The sequence below is a fragment of the Acinonyx jubatus genome, chromosome E4 (assembly GCF_027475565.1).
Source record: "Acinonyx jubatus isolate Ajub_Pintada_27869175 chromosome E4, VMU_Ajub_asm_v1.0, whole genome shotgun sequence".
Lineage (NCBI taxonomy): Eukaryota > Metazoa > Chordata > Mammalia > Carnivora > Felidae > Acinonyx > Acinonyx jubatus.
The window spans coordinates 22,911,245-22,932,056 of NC_069395.1; the positions used below are offsets into that span (position 1 = coordinate 22,911,245).

General features: G+C 33.4%; 1 long non-coding RNA gene across 1 annotated transcript in view; it reads right to left on the reverse strand.

The window, feature by feature from the left end:
- Window positions 1-20,812, reverse strand: part of LOC128312968 (uncharacterized) — a 305,360-nt gene that overhangs the window by 81,922 nt on the left and 202,626 nt on the right. The window lies entirely within an intron of this gene.

Below are 20,812 nucleotides of genomic sequence, written 5' to 3' on the forward strand. Positions count from 1 at the left end.
AGTTACTTTCTGTTCTTTTTTTATTTAATGTTCTCTTTATAATTTCCAATATCAGTGCTATAATCTCTTGATTACCATACTATCAAAATGTCTTTATATCTTGTAAAAACAAATGATTCTTCTCTTGTCCTTCTTCTTTTCTTTCATTGATTGGGATTATGTTTCTTATAGTGATTTTTTGAGGAAAATGACACTATCATATTATCATGATATGATATCCACTGATCCTATTGTTTTTTGCTTGAACACATTTTTTTTCCTTGACATTAACATAAATTCTGAGCTTCTTAAATTTAGTATTTTAGTGTTTTATGTTTTTTAATTCCCCAATCCCTTTTTTTCCAGGTTTTGAATTCAGAAGTTATGGAGAACTAACCTGGCATATTTTTAATACGTTTGATCTATGGCTAACAATAGCTATGAAAAAATATTGCTTAACAAAACTTATCTAGGATTTTTTTCTTTTATTCTTTTCTTTTTATTAACTTTAAGGTAATATATTTATATAAATGAATTATAAAGAGTAGTTAGAAAATGAACGTCTACCAATAATTTTAAGAACTACAAGATTACCACTACCATTGAATCTAGATCTTTGCTCTAGCATAATTTAAAATTTTACTTTCCAGAGTTTCACTCCTGATAATATTGTGTGTCTCGCATTCTTGCAGTTTTATTTTCATATCAAAGCATTTATAAATAGTGTAATATCATCTTTCATTAAATCACTTTCTGTTCTTCAGGTCTGTGTTTATCTTCCTTCGATGACTGTTTTTCAGTTCTAAAATTTCTGTGTAAAATTTCTGCGTAAAGTTTCTATTTATTTGAATCTCTATCAATATTCAACTTCACTTTTTTATTTCATAATTTATTTTCCATTTAAATCTAAGTTATACTTTCCGTTATAATTTTGAACATCTTTTTTCCCACTTACACCAAGTCTTTTAAATATTATTCTTTAAAAGTTAATTTTATCAGGAATAAATTAAATTTTTGACTGTGAACTTTGCTGGAATTTTTAGCATTCCATTTCTTTTTTTAAAATTTGTATTGAGAGTTCATTTTCAGTAAGAGATTTTATTTCCTTTTCCCTCGGTTTAGCAGTTTTAAATCATTTGCCTTCTGAAGAACTATGGTCTTACGATGTATTTAATAACATTTAAAAATCTTTTCTCCTTCTGTTCACTGCTAAAAGTGGAAATACTGGCTGCAAGTACTGAGCTAATCTCACGTCCCCAATTTTGTAAAGAGTAATTTAGGGCACTTACCAAACAGGAGAAAATCTATGTGAAAGACGAATTTGCTGTCCTCAGAGGTTTACCTGGCATACGAATCCAACATGGCTTTTTTAGTTTTCTTCACATATGTAGTCGCTCTGGGTTTAGAGCAAAGGACAACATCAAAGCTGACAGTAAGTGTGCCATATTGCCTCAGCTGTTTGGGCTGAGTGTCAACATTGCTTGGGGGTGAGAAAGAGCATGCACACTTCAATTATGACAAAGTTCAGTGTTTCTTGAGTGCACAGTGAGGACTGGGTGGTTATTAAAAAACAATAGGTAGGGTGCCAGGGTGGCTCGGTCGGTTAAGCGTCCTACTCTTGATCTGGGCTCAGGTCATGATCTCACGGTCATGGGATTGAGTCCCACATAGGGTTTTGTGCTGGGCTTGGAGCCTGCTGGGCTTGGAGCCTGCTTCAGAGTCTCTCTCTTCCTCTCCCTCCCCCTCTCCCTCACCCTGTTCCTCACCCTCTCCTTTGCTCTCTCCCTCTCCCTCTCCTCCTCTCCTTCTTGCTTGCTTGTTCGTGCCTCTCTCTAAAAAAAAAAAAGAATAAAATAGAAAAAAAAAAAAACAGAAATAAACAAAAAACAATGGGTAACCAAAGACTGTAAAAGACTGTATAATGATGATCATTCTATGTCATATTAACTTCATCTTTATAATTGTGAGGAACCACTGAAAAATTTCAGGTAGCATTAGTAACATTTTTATCCATGCTATTTGATCATTTAGATAAGAAATTGTACATGTTTTAGGTTTGTATATAACTTCCTCGGTAATATTGTTACTGTAATCTTGTATACTAATATGCATACTGTATCATCACTTTTCTCCTTTGAACTATTTTGGCTGCATAGTCTGCTCTTTTTTTCTTACTGGGGAAAGTTACAGTAAGTGATATAAAGATAAATTTACTTGTACATAATGCCCCATAGAGGCCACATAATTGTTGACTTTCTCAGTTTGGCTTGTAAAGACACCACAGGAGACTCAAATAGTATGGGAAACAAACATTCTTGGGAAAGGCACTATGTAAGCTTTTAGCAATCATTAGTGTTCATTTGATAATTGTATTCAGCCGTTCATGAATTTTGATCTATTTATTTAATATTAATTAAGTTCTGTTCAGTCCAAATATCATATCTTACAGTTAAGACAAACAAGGAGAACATTTGTTTGTGTTTGTTTACAAAGTCTCACAGTAAATTGGATTTTATTATTGAGACATATTCAAAAATTTATAAGTAATGTGATGGAATTTTGACAATAAACATTGTAAATAAATGCAAAATTCCTACATAACAGTTAAAATTTATAATTGAATTAAGAAATTTTGTTACACAATTTTAACCTAATTATTTCTTACATACGTTGTACCCTGCAATTGGATACACTGATCAGATACCTGTGTTAAGAAAACATAATTTGATAAAAACTAGATGATATAAAAGCTGCTTCTATGCACTGTTTTACTAAGGCATTTAAGTGTCTCTGGGAGGAAAATTCACTTTATCAACATGATAGCTTGATGGTACATAAATTCCTTTACTCTTTGACTACAATGTCAGTTATGCTGACTTTGCTATTAACATAATTCTTCATTACTTACAACAGATTTTGGTCTATGCAAAACAAATTATATATTCTGCTACCTCACCATCATAAACTAATGTCAGCCATAAAGTCTCTGGCATAACAACTTTTAACTTTGTTAGGCAAATTAGGTAGGATAGCGATATATAGCCAAGTTAGTGAGCAGTATATAATAACGTGTTTTATTTTGGTTGGGCTATGTGATTTTACAAAGCAAAGCTTTAACCATAGAGTGGCTATTTTCTGCATTATAAAAACACTCTCAATTAAAGGTTTGGTCACAACTTTTATACATATCAGATTGAGGAATATAAAGAGGACTTCCACTTAAAAATGGAAGGTTAAGTATATGAATTCAGTTCTACTTATCCCCAAACCTAAATGTAATAAACATAATGAATTTTTTTTAAATGCATAAACCCATAAGGACAAAGTGCATGGAAAGGGTAAAAATCATGATCCTCGATAGAAATGAGTACTAGTGACAATTACTAGCACAGTATTTGTTGTTTTTTAAAAAATATTTTTTAAATTATTCTCCATTGTTTTATGTTTCTTTCTATGAAAATGAGAGGTCTTGTATTAAAATATTCTTCTCTTTTCCCCATTCTTTGTTCTTTCTCAGAGAGTTAGAGTGGCTTGTATATAACTCAAGTGGTTGGAACTAACTTACCAATATTAGTGAACTCAGGGTACTTGGTCTGTTTCTTTCTCTCTCTCTATCCTTTATATGATGCTTTATAAGGATTGCGTTAGCTTGATGACCTCTCACATCAAACCATGCTCTAATTTTATAGTGATACAAGCGATATTCTGCTTTTACCATGATATTTTTGTCTTATTTCAATTGTTTCAGAACTTGAGGGATTAACAGAATTGTTATTTATTGTGACTCATCAATGACTTTTTGATCATAAAATGGATTTAATTATATTTCAAAAGTTACTTTGTCACATGTTTTCTATATTGAAACTGTAATTCTGTAACTTCTCCCCTTTATATTTTCTCTGTGTACAGAAATGGTATTTTTATAGCTATTAGATTGTTCTGACTCTTTTAATACAGACACATATTTTATACTTCACAACAACCACATGAGATAAATATTATGACCCTCATTATGCAGATGAGGTACAAAAAGTGTAGCTAGCTTTTCTTAGGTCATAAAGGTAGTAAATGGTAGAGTAAGGCTTCACATTCTGTCAGTCTGATTCCAGAATTCTACAATTTCTTCTATATCTCACATAGTTTTTACTAGTTTCTTCATTAAAATTATGCCCAATAAAATATAAAATGAAATATATATATTTTTGAGCCACCAATGCCATAGGTATTATTAAAAGTCAAGGGACAAAGTTAAATTATTCTTAAAGCAAGTCAGAAAATGGCATTAAATATGAAAGAATTCATAGAAAGTACTTTGTTTTGTAATTTATTGGCTATATTTCATGCACACATAATAACTACTTTAATATAAATGTACTTGGAAAAATAAAACATGGATATAAAAATCTATCAAAAATCTCACTATCAACAATAAAAAAAATGTAAAATTTACTGAACTACTAACCTATATGTTAATTATAAGTGTGTGTAAGACAGAAAGAGTGAGGGAGCTGTTTCCTGAATTAACATATAATTAAAAATTTATAAAATAGATCTCTGCTCCTGACCATGATACAGTAAGATTTCTAGACTTAACTTTCAACATAAATAATAAGAGAACAGGGGGAAAAGCTCAAAGAAAAGCAAGCAAACAAAAGTAAACCTTGAATAACTGAAAGCATCAGATTGTGGTCCCAGAAAGCAGGAAAATCAGTGATGTGAGAAATAAAATTGCCTAGAGATGTATTATGAACCACAATGCAGAGACAGCGATCCCAAGTAGAGCACAGTAATATCATTGAGCTAAGAAGGTAGAGATTAAAGCTGAGGGACACTAAGGCTTAAGTTGCAAGGCAGAGTTCAACATAGTTCTACACAGGAAGAGAGTGAGAATTCTGCAGATCAACTGCACTGAGTCTTTGCTGAATGCTAAGTGGCATGTATGTTGAAAGGTTATGAGATTAGGAAAGATGACAGGGTGATGATATAAACTGTATAACTCCTAGGGCTCTCATAAAGTACAGAGATTTATTTTCAACAAATGGTGCTAGAACAATTAGATATTCACAAGAAGAAGTAAAGTTGAGCCCCTATCTCACACCACCTAAGTAGTAACTCAAAATGTAGCTTAGGTATAATAAACATAGGACTAAAAAATTCTAAACTCTTAGAAGAAAATGTAACATACATAGTAATGATCTTTGATTAGGCAATGGATTCCTAAGTATGGCACAAAAGCAAGAAAGGAAAAAAAAATGATAAATTTGATTACATCAAAATTTTAAAATGTGTTTTTCAAAGAACACTATCAAGAAAGTGAAAGGCTACCCAGAGAATGGGAGTAAATATATGTAAATTATATATCAGGTAGTGGACTAGTCTCTAAGATATTTAAAGAATTTTACAATTCAATAATAAAAAGACAACCTAATTAAAAATTGGGCAAAAGATTTGAGAAACCCTTCTTCAAAAATACATACAAATGGCCAATAGCACATGAAAATATGCTCAAAATTAGTCATAGGGGGAATGCAAATCAATACTACAATGTGATACTCTTCACACTGATGAGGATTGCTTCAATCCAAAAAGCACATGATAATAATAAAAAAATAATTAAACTGTTGGATTGGGTTGGAATACTTATCTACTGCTGGAAGAGATGGTGGAGCTGCTCTTTTTGGTAGTCCATCAAAAATGAAGCACGGAGGGATCATATAACTCAGCAATTTTAATTATAGACATATACTTAAGATAATTCAAAACAAATCCACACAAAGCTTGTAATAAATGCCTATAGCAGCATTATTTATAATTAGCCAAAAAGTAGAAAAAAAAGACAAGTTCCCATCAGTTGAAAATGGATCAGTAAAAGGTAATATATCCATATAATGGAATATTATTCAGGAAAAAATAAAATGAAGTATAGTTGTCTTCTACAACATAGATGTGTGTTGACCATATTATGATAAGTAAAAGCAACTAGTTAAAAAAGGCCATATATTATATGATTTCATTTATATAAAATGCTCACGATACACATATACATATATAAAGACGAAAAGTAGATTAGTGGTTGCCAGTGGGGGTAGGGGGAGGGTATACAAAGGAGGAGAGATGTTAACGGATACAAAGTTTCTTTTGGGTGTGAAGAAAATGTGAAATTAGATAGTGGTAATGGTGCCACAGTGTTGTGAAGATAGCAAAAACCACTGGGCTGTACAGTTCAAAAGTGTAAACACAAGAAAATTGCCAATCCATATCTACAGAAACAGATCAAATATTTAATAAATTTTAGCACAGATTCACTATAAAAATTCTCAGCAAAGTGCGACTAGAAGATAGAGTTGGTGTTCCTCTAAAATCATGCCTACCCTGAACATCAGAATGTGAGTTTTTGGAAATCGGGTCTTTGTTGATGTAATTAGTTAAGATGTAGATTAGAGAGGATCCTAAATACAAATAATAGTGTGCTTATAAGAAGAGGAGAGGACACACAGAGACAGCACCCACAGGGGACAACATAATATGAAGAAGAAGGCAGAGATAATAAAGATGCATGAACAAGCCATGAAACACCATGGATTGCTAATAACCACCAGAAGGTAGGAGACAGCCATGAGATGATTTTTCACTCAGGGCCTCTTGAGAAAACCAACCCTACAGACACCTTGATTTTTGACTTTCAGGCTTCAGAACTGACAGAGAATAAATTTCTGTTGTTTTAAATTACCCAGATTGTCATACTTTGTAAAAGCGGCTCTAAAAAAACTAATACAGAGGGGGCTCTGGGGTGGCTCAGTTAAGTGTGCAATGCATGGTTTCAGCTCAGGTCATGATCTTGTGGTTTTGTGAGTTCAAGCCCCATGTCGGGTGCCACTGCCTGCTTGGGATTCGACGTTTCCACCCTCTCTGCCCCTCTCCCACTCACACTGTCTCTGTCTCTTTCAAAATAAATAAACTTAAAAAAAAAAAAAAAAAGAAAGAAAACTAATATAGAAGGAAACTTTCTCATCTTAATAGAAGACGTTCTTATTAAGATATCCAAGTACAGTATATCATTTTGAAATTCCAACAAGGATCAAGATAAAATCCTAAAAGTTTTTTGAGAGGCTATATAAATCCGATCACATGCTAAGTCAGAAATTATAAATATAGTATCATCAACAGAATCCATGAAACCAGAACACAATATAACAATGCTTTCAATTTTCTGAGAAAAAAAAATGGAGTAACAGCACAGAATTCTACATAAGCTAAAACATCTCTTAAGTTAGGTTTTCTAAGTCATAAATTCCCAAATATTTTACCCCTCTTACATTTGTTCTAAGCTAACTGATTGAGAATATGCTTTCACAAAACAGATGAAAAGGAAGGCATAGAAAAGGAAGGCATGGGACTGTTAACAGGGTACCAGACTCAGGAGAAAATGATTAAAAAATTGAAAGTACTATCTTATGGATAGAGAGACATGGGGACGGTATTTTGTCATTACAGTCCTGTGGTAAAATCTGACTCTTAAAAGTGGATGAACATATATTGTTCTCATTATAAAATGTTAAAAATAAAATAAAAGATCCTAAATTTGAGGATTAAAAAAATCATTTGATATAAATTATAATGTGTTTTAGTTTAATATTTAGTAAATAGCTTCCACATCTAATGCTCTGTTTCAGAATTTATAGAATAAATAAAATGTAAAATACATAATATATACTTGCTACATGTGATTTGGAATAGTCTAATAAAGTAGCAGCAGGATTTGGACACTGAAGTGAGGAAGGAAAATATAGAACCTATTGTTAAAATGGAATTGAAACAAAGATAGCTCAATATACAGTTCTCAGGATAAAAGTAAATAGAGATGAATGTGAAAATGAAGTGAAATTAATACATTCTGATTAAATTGGTCCAAGTATGATGTTATTGGCTAAAAGGGAAAACATCATTATGGTTTAAATAAGGGAAGTGGCAGAAGATATTGAGGAGAGAGACATTGTGAGAAAAACAAAAAATCATGTTTCAGGAATGCTAGCAAACATGGTTGATTAAATGATTGGAAAGGAGAAAATGAACTCAATCTGTGTGCTTCATGAAAATTTTGAGCAGGGTAGGATGTATAGATGATAGGTAGGTAGATGATAGATATAAGATATATAAGATATAAGATATAAGAGATATAAGATAAGATAGATATAAGAGAATGTATATATGGCAAATAAATTGTGTGTAATAGGCAAAACTAAGGCTTTGAATAATAACAATGCATCTATGAGAAGAGTAAGTTACTGTGTCACTAATAGGAATTCTATTAAACATACCATTAGCCTACCACCAGTTACTTCTGTAATTGAAGGGACACTATTATAGCATCAAATTAAAATATTTTTTCTGATAAAAAACAGTTTATGATTTATAGTTGATCAATAGCTTCTAAGTTAAATGCATAATGTACAGAGTTTACATAAGTTGTTATAGGAGTGTATCTTAAGAATAGGTACGAATTTAGTTAGGTTTAAAGCAATATAGGAATGAATAAAAATCTGTATTACTTACATCAGGGTGAATGAGCTCTGATCATACAGCAGATTTTGCATTATAATTAGAGGGCTACACTTAAATAGTTTTCATTTACTGCCTGAGCTGAGTGCAGTGCATTGGTGGATTTATCACTGTAAATGGACTTAACTGAGTGTCAAGATTTTCATATATACGATAGTTAACATTTTGAAAATTTAATTAAACAAATGTAAATACAGTATAGATAGATTTACTCAGTGAGATAGAAACAATATCAGAAGTTGTATACATATATTACTATTCATTATTATTATTAATATTTTAATTTCTTTGTGAAGATACACAAATAATTTTGAAACAAACTTTTATTTATTATGCTACCCATAAATAGAATTAGGTAAAAATAAAAACTGGGGGAGTCAATATTATTTGTAAAAGCAAAGAAATTTGCAAATAAGTTCTATGAGAAATGCCAAATGACACAGAACTAATATTATTGTTTAATTTCCTGCATTTTATATGGTATTTCTAAGTTTTCAAGGATTCCTCATATATGATATGCAGTCTCACAGAAGTCTTCTAATAGTACTAATCTATGTGCAAATAAATGAAAATTTCTGATCCTTGTCATAAGCATCAAAAATACCTATTAAAACAAAAAGAATAAAGATTCAGGAAGCATAAACACTCACTAACACAATGTGATTATTGAAAATTGATAGAATAAGTTTTAGCCTTTGGCCCAGTTACTTTGCCAAAAGCTTGGTTATTAATCAAACCAAGTATGAAAGGTGTGTGGAGTTCAGCCAGATAATTTATTAGCTCTTCAATTGAGCCATCAGTCCGTTCAAAGGCTAATTAGACCAATCTGTGAATGTATCAATCCCATAATTACTCGGACTAATTATATTAATCATCTAAAATATGTTCATGAGAAACAGCTAATGTATAACCTTGTGATTTTTCAATGACCTTAGTTCAACTAGGAAATGGTATCCATGTAGGATTCACTAAGTGTGGCTTATGATAAACAGACACAATAGGAATTTTAAAGTGGATGTATAGATAAGTGGGTATGAAATTAGTGAGATAACATGATTTCAAAAATCTTCAGTTATCAGGGACTTAGCCTAAGGAAAGAGTATTGAATACAGCTTCATGTGGAAAGACTGACTGAATAAGTAATTTCTTCCTTCAGGACTCTGGGTACGTGAATGGCTATGCACATGTGTGTGCATGACTGTGTCCGAGCAATCTGTATATGCATGTGGATAATTATAATTATCAGAAATACATATGAAATTCAGATGAACTCAATAAATTTAAAATGCCTACTATACAACAGGCATTAAATGTTAGATGGTTGTAAAACTACAGTTAAAACAAAAAAAGAACATCCTTTTCACTCTAGGAGCACTTGTTTGCTTGAAGACAGGAACAGATAAACATGTAATAATAATTAAATTCAGAAACATTTAAATATCTTGCTTCTACTCACATATTAAGGCAATATTCATTAACATTGAAGGAATATTTGTCATCGGGCTGACTCTTAATACCCACAGACAGGCAGTTCAGAAAGGGCAGACTGCAGCCCCTGGGGCACTAACCGAACTGTTCTGCCACTTAAGCTGTAGGAGCCAGAAAAGCTAATGGTACTTGAAGCATTATTGGCAGATAGAGACATTGTTTGGAGCCATTGGCAAGTCCCAATAGGTGAATCGCATCTCAAATCCTTTACGGTTTGGAGTAAAGCCCAGAGATTGTATGTGGATAACTAGTGTCCTTTTTGAGCAATGGCTTTTGGCTTTTGGGGCCTTTAGTAGAGACTAAATGTTTAATTATAGGCCACCAAACTACCATGAAAATTAAGCTGTCCATCATGAAGTAGAATTTTCTGACGTACCAAGGCATGAAGTTGGGCATATATGACAGCACTCCATTATCAAATGGAATTGCTATATATGTGATGGGACTTGAACAAGTACAGACCAGAAAAGTAAGCTGCATAAAGAAGTAGCTCAAATGCCCATGGCCCCTATTACTGATATTTCACCTTCTTGAGTCCAGTGTAAACACTACTGCACAATATGAAAGTACTACTCAAAAGTTGACAGCAGTAACACTGTAGTCTCTTTTTAGGGGCATCTCTGAAGGACAGTTGAGAAGGGAAAATCCTGCAATTTCTGTCAGTGAAACTGTGTTCAGTTTTGCCTAGAAAGAGAGATGCCAAATGGCCGAGTCAGTACCAATTCATGAGATATGGCCAATGGTTTGGCTGAATGGACAGAGATTTAGAAAATACAGAATTTGAAAATTGATGAAAATATTCTTGGGGAAGGTATGGGTATAAATCAATAAACCTTTTTGGGCACAGGATATGAAGATAGTTGTGTTCTATGTGAATTACCAAAAAAAGAAAATAATAATAAGATGAGTTTATCAGAGGGGTATTTTAATATACAAATGAACAAAAAGGTCTATTTTGTGGATACCTATTAGTATCTTCTGTAACCATTTCTGTCATTGCCCAGTGACTCGTGAACAATGTCCCTATGGTGGCAAGGATGGAAATTTGGCATGGGCTTAGAAATTTTGACTTCCACTCACCAAGGCTGTCCTGGCAACTGTTAAACGTCCAATATTCCAGTAATAGAGACTGGCTTCAGTCCTCATATGGCACTTTTGCTGGGGTGATTCGCCAGGTACCTGGTGGCAGGTTGACTATGTTAGAGAACTTTCTATATGGGATGGATAAGACCTTGTTTTTACTAGAATATAACTTTCTCTGGAAATGTATTTGCCTTCCTTGCCCACCATGCTCCCATCCAAACTACCATGCCTGCCATATCCACTATCCTGGTATCACATGCAGTATTGGGCCCATGCTCATGGCATTTAATCTTACCATGTTCCCTACTATCCTGAAGCATCTGGCTTGCTGGAATGGGAAAAAAATGGCCTTCTGAAGTCTTAGTCATGATATTGGCTAGGTAGCAAGACCTTGCATGCCAGAAATAATATCCTCCAGAATGTAGTAAATTCTCTAAACCAGCATCCAGTACATGATGCTGTTTCTCCCATCACCAGGATTCATGGGTTAAGAATTAAGGGCTGGTAATAGAAATGGTATTACTTAGTATCACTCCTGGTGTTCAGCTGACAAAATTCTGTCTCTTGTCTCTATGACTTCAGCCTCTATTGGTTAGAGAATTAAGTTGAAAAAAAAAAAAAAGCAAAAACGATTTAATTGAACTGAAAATTGTGACTCCCACCTGGTCATTTTAGTCTCTTCATGCCTCCGAATAGGCAGACAAAGAAAGTGGTTACTATACTGGTTAGTGTGGTTGATAATTACTACAAAGAGAAATAGGGTTTTTGCTGTACATTTGATAGAACTAAGATTAGTTTGGAATACAGGAAATCCCTAAAGATATCTCTAATTATGACTATGTCCTGTGATTAAAGTCAAGGGAAACTACACAAACATAATTCAGGCATGATTGCTAATCATCCAGATATTTTAGAAATCAAGGTTTGGGTCACTTCATCAGGCAGAGAACCACAACCAATTGAGATATTTGCTTAAGACAGAGAATATATGAAATGGGTAATTGAAGAAGATAGCTGTAAATAACAGATGTGCCCAAGAAAGAGTTGCAGAATGAGGACTGAAATATTTATAATTTGTTCTTTCTTGTCTTTATATGAATGTGTTTGCAATCTATCTCTGTCTTTTTTTTTCTATCTCTGGCTTATCTTGATTTAGATCTAGATCAATCTAGATACCTGTATCTATCATCTATCTATCTATCTATCTATGTGTTTATATTTTTTCCTGTGTTCTCTCTGGTATCCCCTTATTATCTAATATGAGAAGTGTTATTATTAATAGTTAACTTTATATCTCAGTATTAAAATTATAGTACATTAAAGGGAAGACATCTAAGGACTTTGTATCTTTATAGGGGAAATGCTGTGGTGTTCTGGGTTGTGCATGGAGTAGTTTTATTATGTTATCCAGGAGTATTACTTGCTTATCTTTGTTTGGAGCCTAAATGTATGAGGATATATGTATGAATGGCAAATTACCAAAGTGTGAAATGTGGAGCTTTTTAATGAACCAACTTGACTTGGCTGACCTGCATCTTCCAGAATTCTTTTTCTAGTATATTTCTACATAGGTTTGGCTACACAAATATATTATTGTGAGAATTCAAGGAGGTTCAAACCTACTTTTGTTGAGTACATGCACCTCCCAATTATTCAATCACACACGAACTAGGAGCTACTGTAAAGAGACTTTGCAGCTGCAATTATCATAGGAAAACAGATGATGAATTCCTTGTTTGGATTTGTTTTGATGAAATTGACTATGAAGCTATGTGACAATGCTTTTAACCTTTAGTTTACCACTTTACCTGACACTTTAGTCATTCCTTGACATGCCTGCATCTCTTATTCACACTTCAAGGATGAAGACCAGAATGAAGACATAGAACAGCACTACCACAGAATAATAATTCAAAAATATGAGTTGATTTAATGTATGGTTGTGTTACAACCTAATCCTGATAACTGTGTCCGTAAACCATATCAGAGACAGAAGGCAAGTTGAGGTTTTTACATATGTAAAGCTCAACAGATTGAAGGTATACCAATTTAAGACAATTATTTAAATAGCAACCTTTCTGATTGCTTTTGAAATCTTTTTGAAAGCAAAATTTCCTATTAATCTCATTAGGAAATTATCATGACAACCCCATGATTTTTGTATTTTTTTTCTTTCCTTGTTTCTTTCTAAATTACATTTTGGTATATTATGACTTTCTTGCACTCAAAATACACACACACATATACACACAAATATGTATGAAGAAACATATTCAATGATGCCTGACTAGAAGTGCCTGATATACCACACTTCCCACTAAATTATAATATGGGTGAAATAAAGGATAAAAATTACAGTGACCTCAAAAGCTACCTTTATACTAAGTTATTTTCTGCAATTGAGAGGATATTTTGCAAACTCAGAAAATCAATGTCAAATAAAAAAAGGTAATAGGTAACCTACATATTCTTTGCCAGGGGAAACAAGTATAACTGATGATATTATAATAAATGCCAGGAAATTTTTGGGATAGGAGGAGTGAAATTTGAAAAATTATGTATAACATGAGGGAAAATTAAAAGATAGTATTGAATTTTATAATAACTTATTTTTTTTTTATATTTTAATGTTTATTTATTTTTGAGAGAGAGAGAGGGGCAGAGGGAGAGGGAGACAGAGAATCCCAATCAGGCTCCATGCTGTTAGCACAGAACCTGATACGGGGCTTGAACTCACGATCACTACCTGAGCTGAAATCAAGAGTCGACTACGTAACAAAACTGAGCCACCCAGGTGTCCCTGATTTTTATAATAAATTACTTAAAAAATACACCATAAAGAAAATTTGCAGTGTAATTAAACCTAGTCATAGGTAGAATTGAAATCCCTTCATATCACTTTGCTTAGAAAAATTAAAATTTATTTATATATTATGAAATAAAAATACAGCAAATATATATGTATGTGTATATTTTTCGGAACTGAAATTGGAGAATAATGCCTAAATTGACAATTATAACACTGACTACATTATTAACTAATTATAAATTTATATATGTTTTTATCACTCATTAATATATTATATATACTTAAAAGTATATTTGAAAATAAATGGACATTTAACTACACTAAATTGGTGCTTTGATGTATCAATGAGAACACATAGACTTCTGCCTCTGGAACGTTTGTTTCCAGTGTCCCTTCAAATAATGTTACATTTTCGGGGGGGCTGGGCAGCTTAGTACTAGGTGTTATTGCCCATCCAATTCATCAACCAAAGGACTGAACTACTGTGGATCTGACCATAAAAGGGCATAAAGTTCATAGACTTAATTATTACAACCAGTATGTGCTCTATTTTAATTTTCTAGCAGAGTAACTCTGGGTCATACATGCAAGGAACTGACTTCAGTTCATGCCCTTGAAAAAGGTTGCCACCTGAGTTTAAATTTGAAAACATTTGCTTTGACCATTTTGGGAACACTCTCTGTAGTCATATGTACTAATTTGACCAGTTTCTATTAAAATCATTAAGACATGGTTTAACACAGAGCTAAGTTGCTTGCGATTGTCATGACACCATGTTTAAGAGCTTTTCTTTCACATCAAAATTTTCATTGACATCACCAAATGATAGAGCTAATTGGATGGTGCTATATATATATCTGAGCTCTTCAGCTGCAATAGAAAGTGCCATAAATGATTTAACTTTTTCATACAATTTGTCCTGTGAGTTGTCAGCCTTACCTTCATTACATTATACTCATTTTGGTTACGGTTATATGAGGCTAAATTTCCTCCTACATTCAGAAGATATTCTCTTATAAACTCTCCTTTCTAAAAAAAAAAAAAAAAAAAAAAAAAAGTCTTAATGAAGAATTTGAAGAGTTTTATGAAGAGAGAAGAGAGGGTAGTTTTCCCTTCATTATGTATATTGTGTAGGAGGCAAATTATACTCAGAGACTATTTGTCTTTGCTATGATTTATTTTATTCATTATTTTTTAAAAGTTGTTTTTTTAGTGTTTATTTTTTTGAGAGAGAGAGACAGAGTGCAAGCAGGGGAGGAGCCAAAGCAGAGGCTTAACCAACTGAGCCACCCATATGCCCCTGCCACAGTTTATTTAAACGCAGATCCACTGTGGGAAATTCATAAGCCCAAATTTTACAGGATGTTTCATGTTAACTAATAAAGAAATTGTTGAAAACGGACCTCTGTGTTTGGAGCCAAGATGTAACATGAAGACAGAGTTTGGGGTAAGGAGGAATGATAGTTTATTGTTTTGCCAGGCAAAGTATAGCATCCTATGGCTTTCCAAGAATTGCATGCTCACCTGGAGAAAGCGGCTGGGGTGGTTTATGGGGAAATAACAGGATCAAGCCAGTTTCAACAGGAACTGTGTTTGTGCTGCCAGCAGCTTTTTCAGGGTGGTACTGGATTCCTGAAACAAAAGGCTAAAAAGGGAGAAGGGGAGATTTGCAGAAATGAGGAAAAAGTTTCCTTTAAAATCCAGCTTTGCTAAAGCATTAGTGCAGCCATTTTGATTTTGTTCAACGTTCTGCTGTTAAGCGGTTTCAAAATAACATACTCCAAACCAGTGTTAGATTAATCACACCACTGTTTCAGGAAAGGGGGGAACAAAAGGAATAAAGTCCAAATTTAGTGGAGATGTAGCCTTATAGGAATTGGTACTAACAGTAGCCCCCACATCCTCTCTCTCTCTCAACATGAAAATGGGGTCATTTTATGTTTAGGTTACCTTCTAAAATAAAACCTCCACCATGGGGGCACCTAGCTGGCTTAGTGGGTAGAGCCTGGGACTCTTGATCTGGGGTTGTGAGTTCGAACCCAATGTTGGGTGTAGATATTAAAAATAAGATCTTTAAAATAAAACCTGTACCATTTAGCCAGAATATGTTCAATATTTTTAACATAAACTTTCTTTCACTTGTCCAGATGGTTTCATATTGAAACCATTCCTTTGTTCCAATCTCAGCATCTATCAGTATATTCAACGCACTTGTAAAATGTTTAAGTTTTCTTATTATTCAATAGTTTGTGTTAGGGCCACTCAAAGTATATTTGTAGGTATTAAAGGACATGGAAGCCTGGACCCAAGGCTTAGAAATTTCCAGAATTCTCTAGTGACAAGATTGATTAAAAGATATCACATTTACAGAGATGAAACAGCCTTATTTATACATCACAATAGCCCTAAAAAGCAAATGATTTTTCCTATTTTACAGATGAAAAACTGCAAATTAAAAGAAATTAAGTAGCCTACCTTTGTGAAGCGATCAATAAATAACATTGCTGAGATTTTAATCTAGCTGTATTTTGAAGAGTGCTATTTTCTCTGATTGTTTGAAGTTTAGCTGATTCAGAGCTGATGCCTAACTGCCAGTGCAAAAGTAAAAGATTGATGTTGCTAGAGCACATTGCTAGGGAAGGAGGGCACCGGTGTTGATAGGCAAGATGATCTTTGAGGGGCAGCTGCAGGGCTTTCTCCACTGCCAGGAAAGGTGTCCTCTTTACCAAGTGGGAGCTAATTGCCCCAAGATAATGGAGGAAATTCGGGCAGGGAAGATACTTTATGTTGAGTCGACAGTTGACTATAGTTCAGAAGGTCGGAGAAAATATACATTCAGGAACCCCAATAAACTGGTATTTAATGCTCTGAGGCAAAAAAAAAAGTTTCATTAATTGCTTATACAATAAGATGAAATTTTCTTCATTTTATATTTACTTATACTCAATAGTGTAAATGTAAGATATGATAAGGTGTTATTAGTTTTGAAATTATCACCTTAGGAGAAAAAAATTGTGCTAATGGATGTATTCATCAAGAATAAGATTACCAGAACTTGAAGAAAATAAAAATAAAATATTATTTCAATAATATTTTGTGAACTTTCTCTAAATGCATTTGCCTATTAACTTCTTCTATTTACTCTGCCCTTAGAGAAAATGAGTTGAGTGAGTGGGCAGGAGTTTCATGAATGGTAATTAGAGTTGGAAGTCAGAACAAAAACACAAGAGGGGGAAATATGATTTATGAATATGTACATTATTGCACCCTTTAGATTATTTTACTTATTCCTCAATATAGTCCATTATAAATAGATAAGGAAAGTAAGATTCAGAAAGGCTATATAAACTTTTTAAATGTTATTGTCTTAGTTTGTTAAGGCTGCCATAACAGAAATGCCACAGACTGGGTGGTTTAAGCAACAAATTTCTCACATTCTGGAGGCTGAAAGTTCAAGATCAAGATGTCTGCAGGGTTGGTTTTTCCCAAACTCTCTCTCCTTGGCTTGAAGATGCTGTCTTCTCATTATGTCCTCCCATGGCCTTTTCTCTGTATGCAAATGTTCCTAGTGTCTCTTCCTCTTCTTAGCAGTCATATTGGATTAGAGCCTACCCATGTGACCTCATTTAATTTTAATTACTTATTTAATTGCAAAAGGCCCTATGGTGAAATATAGTCAGATTCTAAGGTATTGGGGGTTAGGACTTCAATAAAATAATGTATAGGAGAACACAATTAAACCTATAATCTCTCATGTAGCTATTAAATAATAAGACTTAGGCATGCCTGGGTGGCTCAGTCAGTTAAGTGTCCAACTCTTGGTTTCAGCTCAGGTCATGATCTCCTGGTTCCTAAGATGGAGACTTGAGATTCTGTCTCTCCCTCTCTCTCTCTGCCCCTTTCCCCCTCTCTCAAAATAAATAAACAAATAGCAAAATATAATAATAAAACTGGGATTTACTTCCTCTCAGACACCAAAACATATGCTTCTTCCACTATACCACATAATATCTGAAATCCAAACTAGGCCTGAGACTAAAGATAGAGGTAGGAGGAGTACACAATGAGAGGAGGAGAAATCAATCAAAGAGGAAGAGGAAGATATACAATTTTTATACATAAATTAGTGCTCACTTCACCGTGGGTTAAATTGCCTATATTCCACTGTTTAATTAAAATATAAATGCTCTTGCTGGAGTGCCTGGGTGGCTCAGTTGGTTAAGCCTCCAACTCTTGATTTTGGCTCAGGTATGATCTCATGGGTTTGTGAGTTTGAGCCCATGTCAGGTTCTGTGCTGACAGTGTAGAGCCTGCTTGGGATTCTCTCTCTCCCTCTCTCTCTCTCTCTCTCTGCCTCTCTCTCTCTCTCTCAAAATAAATAAATAAACTTTAAAAAATAAGTAAAAAATAAATAAAATATAAATGCTTCTTGCAAAAATCCCTTGTCTTTCTTCTGAGAAAGAAAAAAAAGTATATATATGCAGCACCAGTGTAAAAGATTGCAAAATTGACCATCATAATTAAGCTATAGTGATGTTGAACTTCTCTTCATTCATAAAGATAATTTTAAATATTTAGAGCAAATTAAAAATTTGTAATAAGACAACTCCTTATCAAAACTGTAAGATGTGCTCTGGGCCTCCAATATCCTCATCTTTTTTCTTTTCATGCCTTCATGACATTATTTCTTTTATTTCTCTGCACAGTGGATTCATCTTTATGCTTTAACCTTTAAGATAATATCTGCAACTATTTACACTAAACAGTACATGATGAAAACTGGCCTTAAAAATATATATTATAAAATATAAAATATTATATATTATATATAATAATAAAATAATAAACTTATTTTATGTATTATTAAATACATTACATATAATAATAAATGATAAGGAATAAAGACATAAATAATATATAATATTTCAATGAATATAGACCTAAAGGAAAAATTCTGGTTTTGTCCAGTAGATAAGGATAGGTATTTTGAGAAACATGAGATTTTAGTAAATTCCTGATATTACATAAAGCTAAAAATAAATTTTAACATCTGTGTTCAATGGTCTTTTCCTCTTTAGGACATGTAAAGAACTACAGATTTAGATGTAGATATGGAGATAGTGTAACAAAGGGGTGTCTGGGTGGTTCAGTTGGGTTAAATACCCAGCTCTTGATTTTGGCTCAGGTCATGATCTCACTGTCATGAGATTGAGCCCTGCTTTGAGCTACACACTGGTACATGGAGCCTGCTTAATATTCTCTCCTTCTCTTTCTCTGTGTGTCTTCTCTCTCTCTCTCTCTCTCTCTCTCTCTCTCCTTTAGCCACCCCTGCTTGTGCACACGTGCTCTCTCTCTCTCTCAAAAAAAAAAAAAAAAAAAAAGAAAGAAAGAAATGGTGAGACATACATTTATATTCTTTCTTAAGATATATAGATATATTCATCCATGTATCTATATATCTTATAGGAGCTGCTTTTATTAAAGATGAGGATTGTATGGTTAACTTTAAAATAAAGTTTTCTACTTTTGATGACATAATCTTCCATGCATAGAACTAGTGTGGCTTTAATTAGAAAATTTTTAAAACGTTAAAAAATTAAAAAAAAAAAAAAAGGGCGGGGGGGTTCCTGGGTGGCTCAGTCAGTTAAGTGTCTGACTTCAGCTCAGGTCATGATCTCACGGTTTGTGAGTTCAAGCCCCACGTTGGGCTCTGTGCTGACAGCTCAGAGCCTGGAACCTGCTTCGAATTCTGGGTCTTCCTCTCTCTCTGCCCCTCCCCTGCTTATGCTCTGTCTCTGTCTCAAAAATAAATAAAAACATTAAAAAATTTAAAAAAAAAAGAAAATTTTTGCACAACTTCATTGCTCAGGAAATGAAGTGACATGAGGGACCTATTCAGTAACATAACACTAAATAACAGACAACTGAAACAAAGTGAACACCCTTAGAATAATCAATATTTTTTAACTGAACAGCAATAACAAGAAAAAATTGCCAAAAGTCCTTCTCTAAAGATAGAAAAATCTACGTAATAGCATCCCTCCATTTTTCTGAGAAATTTAATACTCCCAATAGTGAAGTAAGAAGTATTTTCTTTTGGCTAGAAGCCTAAAAAAATGTATTCCACAAAATAGATTCAGGTAATTTTTATTTTTAATTTCTCCAGTTGTGCAGCCTTTCCATCAGTATTCTGGTTGGTTTTTCAAATTCTTCTCATATTGGTCTTGCTTTTTGAGATGAAAAAATTTGTGAAGCCTGAAACAGATGCAGTTCATTAGCACTGAATTTGTTTTGTTTAGAAATGTTATCTATGCTCTTATCTGAGAGAGAAGAGAACCCAAACACTATATATGTAGCAACATACAGTTCTTGTTTTAGAGAGTACAACTGAAGTAGCAGTCCTAACCTAGACATACAAATAGCCCTGGTGTATTTTCAATGCTTTTGATGTTTACAACTAATTTATTATTACATTTTTTAATTAACCTTATTTTTAAGGGACTCAATTTTATATAGCATCTGTTTCATACACCTTTAATTGAAAACTATATGTGCTTTTGTAACTGACCTAATGTGAGTTTACTCCCCAGTGAGCCCCAGATAGAAACTATACCAGGTGAAGTTGTCACACAAGGTAGGCTTTGTCTGCAGCAAATGACATCACAGGGAATAACTTCCAAAGCCGTGACTCCAAGCAAGAGGTAGTGGGTGACTTTTATTTAAGGTTAGGATGAATATTTAGATAGGGGAACCTTGTCATCACATATAGAGGCAGGTGTAAGATTGCACAGCAGCTTTATTTAACATGTCCGTATATATATTGTATGTTATGTAAATGAGGCTTGTGCTCCCCTTTGGATGGAGATTTTAGTATTAAAATCAGGTAAAGGTAAT